The sequence below is a fragment of the Petromyzon marinus genome, chromosome 29 (assembly GCF_048934315.1).
Source record: "Petromyzon marinus isolate PM22_M1 ecotype Great Lakes invasive population chromosome 29, UKy_Petmar_22M1.pri1.0, whole genome shotgun sequence".
Taxonomy (NCBI): domain Eukaryota; kingdom Metazoa; phylum Chordata; class Hyperoartia; order Petromyzontiformes; family Petromyzontidae; genus Petromyzon; species Petromyzon marinus.
In genome coordinates, this window is record NC_133695.1 from 1,511,168 (window position 1) to 1,516,570 (window position 5,403).

Here is a 5,403-nt window from a genome sequence, read left to right on the forward strand (position 1 = left end):
CTAGAGGGAGCTTTCTATAGCCCCTCCTCTAGAGGGTATTTGGCCTACTCTTCCAATAATATTGAAGATGCCCTTTATTTACTCTGACAAAAAGGCTCGTTTAGTCTCGAGACATATTTCACTCGGGGCCCTTCTGAATGTGGATATCGGACTAATGCCATTTGAGGTGTCCCTCACTTTAATGCGGTAGATGCGTTCCATCGACCGCATGAAGCGCATTTAGTACACACAATGTTACCCCATGTCCGACCGCAGGTGACTGAATTCCAACCGCATACTATAGTGAATCGTGCATTTTGGGTAGAAATAGGTTCGCCGCATATCCGCGAACAAGCAACCTTCGTGTCTCCCGCGTGCTACTGTTGACACACCGCACCAGGTACTCACCTGAAGGCTGAGTCAACCACCGCTCCTCATTGCACTGCCACCCGCACCTCGGATTAGCACGGTTGGCCACGTGCGGTGTGAAATAAGTTCAACACGCGTACGTACAGACAGGCGCACCAGCGAACGTGGCTCAAGCGTCTCGAGAATCGCAACCGTGAACGAGCGTGGGAGGCTTGCCGGGTTGCCCACCTCGCGGCGGCAAATATGGAAGCGAGCCCTGTAGAAAGAGGTGCACTCCACCGCAATTATGGAACACGTTCTCGTGATTTTACGCTTTTAAAAAGAGCGCTCCTTTGAGGCCATCGTGACAGGTGGGAAGGTACTCCAGGCCAGCGATGGTTTTAATGGCATTTAAAGCAGCGATGATTCAGGGATAGGATGCCACGCAGCCACACGTTTAGGGAAGCGGTGGCGAGATGGTTTCTACCTCGCCTGGTGTACAGGAAGTCGTGGGTTCCATCCCGACCCTGACGCCTTCTGTATATTTGGAATCTGTGTGTCTCTCTCCCCGTGTTCGCGTGGGTTTTTTCTCCGGGTCCTCCGGGTTTTCCCTCCACATTTAGAATTAAAGTGGCGTTTAGAGTATTTGGCTGCTATACATTTCCACGTGGTAAGCCACTTTGTTGTGCTATTATTTGTGGCCAGGTCGCTTCTGAAAAAGAGCTAGATAGCTCAGTGGAACTTCTCTGGTGAAAAAAAAAGAATAGTTTAGTTCATAAATTTTGATTTAAAGCTTTCGTGACTGCAGGGATTCATATTCTTGGTTCTTTCGGTAAAGTCACGTAGAAGGGAGACAATAAATTTATATTTTTATTATTTTATTGTTTCCCTTCTACGTGACTTTACCGAAAGAACCAAGAATAGTGTAGTTCATAGTTTATGTACACTTATTTGCCCAGAGTATTCCCTGTTCCACTAATAACAAGAGCACACTGAATGAGGACATTGCCACCTGCCGTGGATTCCCCAGGATCGTCCTCTCTTGCAGGTGGCTGTCCTGAGAAGTCTACCAGCCCTCCTGGTATTTACATCTCCCCACGTATTTATGTCCGAGTTTTCTTCATGTCTCAAGAGATAACAACTCTACGCATGAATGTGCCTCATTTTTTAAAAAAATCAGATCTCTGAAGCTAAGCAGGGATGAGCTTAGAAAGATGTAGATGAATGCCTGGGAAAACTAGGTGCTTTTGGTTTGGACTGCGAGGTGTCCATAAGATGGAAGTGTAGCAATGGATCGTTGAATCTATCTGTGCAGAGCTTTGCGTGTTACTCCCCTTGTATGCGTTTGTTGTCTCCAGGAACTCTAGTTTCATCCCACACGTCATTCACCAAAAAAATTGGCCAAACATCCGAAAGCAGGACCCTCCTGAATAGGTGAGGCTTTTGTGGGTAATTAATTCCCATTAATATTATTGTTTTCTATATATATTGGGCGATCATGCAAGGTTGTGAACCCAATGCAGTCTCTCAACATTATAGTGTGGAATCGAACCCTGGTTTGTGGGTTGGGAGTGCAGCCTTGTGTCCACTATAACGTTTTGCGCACACACAAACAGGCATAGAAGTGCGTATGTGTGTTTTTGTTGTCTGTCAGTCATAGCAGCCAGCGATGTTATATCATAAAGGGACAAAGTGAGCCACTCAATTCGGCCCCCAGCCCAGTGGAGCGAAACGTCGAACATCGTACCAAACGATAGGCGGCAAGACCGAACAAACACACCGGAGAGCTGTCGAGTGCAACGGCTAAAACCCAGGGAAGTAGGAATATTACAACACGAGAAATTGTACCAACATGGTTCTTAATTACTCTAATGGATTTCATTCTATTTTATCGCTGTTGCTGGGATTCATCATACGAATTTGCTGCTTAATCACTTTAATGAGGCATCACGAGCGGACGTGTAGCCTATTCGTCAGTGCATCGCTGTTGCAGGCGCTGTAAATAGCTACACACGCATTTAATTTTTTTATAAATGCATTTATATTGCACACTTGTGAGAGAAAAAAACATCCCTTCTTATTACTCTCAGTAATAATGACTATTTAGCAGGACACGGAATGAGTAATACTGCTTTAATTACGGCGATATTTCACAGTCCACGACGGCGTGTTGGGAAAGGATGGCGGGACGATGGTCGAGAGTCATAACGGAGTGGCAGCCACGGGATAGAACGTATCCGAGAACGCGTACACTGAGCAGATAGGAGCGATACAATCCGTGAATGTGAAGGTGCAGGCGTGGAATGAATTGTTGCATCGCAGGATCATGAGGTTGCCGCGGTTTTGGGAGGGTCATCCAGCAGTGGATTGGCCATGGCTGAAGCCATACATAATTGAAACTCTTAATGCGTACAAACCCCACCGTGCCATCGGGGCATGTTATGTAAGGGCATGCCGTTACAATGGGCGATAAGCATCTATTCAGCCGCTGTGAGCTATTCCTACCACAACACGGGCGTAGTAAAACGCGGAGCCCAATCCTTCCCACACTTTGGCCTCCGTGTAAAACTTGGCAGAAAGTCAGGGTAATCAGTCCTAACTCGCAGGACCCCTGAGAGAGGAAGAGTATTTCTCTCCGGCTTGAACGCACCAAAAAACAGCGGAATGAAATGCCACCAGATGCCCGGTTTATACCAACTCCTCGCAAGCGTCGTTTAAACATTACTCAATTACCCAAAACATATTTGCGTACCGTAAATAATCATATTTGTTGAGCAAAAAAACAGTAGTGGGTGGCGCATTGTCGAGGTTGTTATGAGCCTTCAGAGGCTCGGTGGGCGTTTGGAGTTTTTATGTGCAAGTGCCAGCGTGCCAATTCTAATTTCCCTGTTGCCACTCTGGATACGGGTTACTGCCAGCCATTAAGAAATACAACCCAAAAGCTGTCCTCTGCGGGAGTGGGGGGTTGACCACTCGTTCTCTGTGTGTTGCATGTAATGCTGTTTGTGTGTTGAACTTTTCGCACCGTACGTAGCCAACCGTGCTAATCGGAGGTGCGGGAGAAGGACAACACTAAATACAAAAAAGTAGCTCTTCAGAAATTAGTGTTTCAATATAGATGATTTAAAAGTTGCACAGCTTCCGAATATCGGAAGAGCGTTCCAGACGGCCGCAAGCGGCGCACCTGGAAAAGTGGCCACCGTCTTTGTTCGATGTCCAGCCAAAAGCCAACGCTGCGCGGATGAAGGAAACTCCACATTCCCCTCCTCCCGCCCCCCGTCCCCACAGGACCACGTGTGCACGAGAAGGGCTAAATCAAAGTCCTGCTTTAAAACGGGGCACGGCATCCAGAGCTGTCAACCCCTCATCAGTGCTGCCCTACCTTTATTACAGACCAATTCAGCAGGCCTCATTGGTCACCCCGTGGTCCCTGATACATCTCAACGTTCACCCTACGAAGTCCCTTCACAAGGGAGAAACACACAAACGACCAAACACTCAATTTCCCTGCACAAGAATACGGGTAAACCGTATGGGTCGACACGGTATGAGAATCTGTGCGGTGGGCGCGCTTGCAACCGCACAAGGGGGGTGACCTGCCGGTGCAATCACGAGAAGGACCAAAGGGATCGACGATGTCCATTTGCTGGCCAGGTTCGCGATGCAACCTGGGGAGCACACCGCTGCTCCGGCAGGAGGCTGCTTCTGGGCAGAACGACCTCTTTGACGAGAGGTTGTCGTACTCGGCACGGCCTTCGCGCGGTGCACTTTGTGAAAAGCGACGGCCTACGCCAACGTTCGCTTCTGCGACAAGCGGCCAGTGACAAGTGGGCACCACTGAAGGTGTGAGAGATGGGGGGTGGGGGGGAGACGTTCCTTGAATCGCGCGAGGTTCAGGGGAACGTGGCAATGGGAGCCGCTTGGCAGGGAATTACAAACTTGGACCGTGCGAGGAAAGAGGCAGAGCGCTTTGACCTGCAACGTGTGAGTAGCATAACAGCAACAATAAGAGCACCAACAACGTCAACGACATAAACACCAACGTCAACAACACCAACACAAACAACAACACCAACGTGTTTATACTGTCAACCACAGCAATCCCGGGCAACTGTGAGTGAATGGGTTGACTTTGAGACTGTGTCGAGCTTGACCTACACTGAATTCCCACGGCGGTCTACTGTGAAGCCCCAGCGCAATGGGCATGCCTTGAATTAATGACACCGCTGCCGTATATTACACCAGTGACGACGCTGGCTTGTGCGCGCATTTGCATGGACGTCACCCCTTCAGATACTTTGTAAACAGACACGAGCAACATCGTGTATTGCAAAGATAACCTTTGCTGTTGCAACATTTAATCGGCCCCGCGTGCCCCATAACAACAACAAAAAATAAACAGCCATGCAATGCGAGGCATAAGAGGGAGTTAGAGGGGAGATTGGTTGCACTGCTTCTGTCAAGACGATGAAATCACGTCAACGCGTAGGTGGGCAAAAGGCGCAGCCCTGCAACTGCTCGCTCACGCCACTGCTGGCGGAAGCCTCCACGAGAAGAAAAAACAACACTCTTCAAGAGCCCCCCCCCCCCTCCCCTCCTCCATTGGAGGATAGCTCGCCTACATTTGCACGCTCGCCAGACGTCTTGATCGAGGCGGGCGCACTTACACTTTACCCCACCGCACACACAATCTGCGCGTGAACGCGTCTGCACAAAATGCAGGCGATTTAATTTTGAGCACTATGTAATTCGCCAATGTGTATGGACCATATTTATCCATTGAGAGCAATTAGGGTTTGTATGCGCCGCCCTGCTCTACCGCGCTACGCGATACCCTTGAACGGATGATGGTAAATGATGGTGTTTCTCGTTTTTATAACGCGTTAGAAATTACAGCATTCCCACTGGCATCTTATTGCGGGTTGTAGCGTATTGTGCACTAGTGTTAAATCACTACTTAAATCAATTACCTGTATAAATAACAGCAACGCTAAATCAGGTGTTTGGTGTATCGTCGTGTTCGGTACAACAGCGCAAGTAGCAGTACATTTTGATAAACCCATCGTAACCAACGGA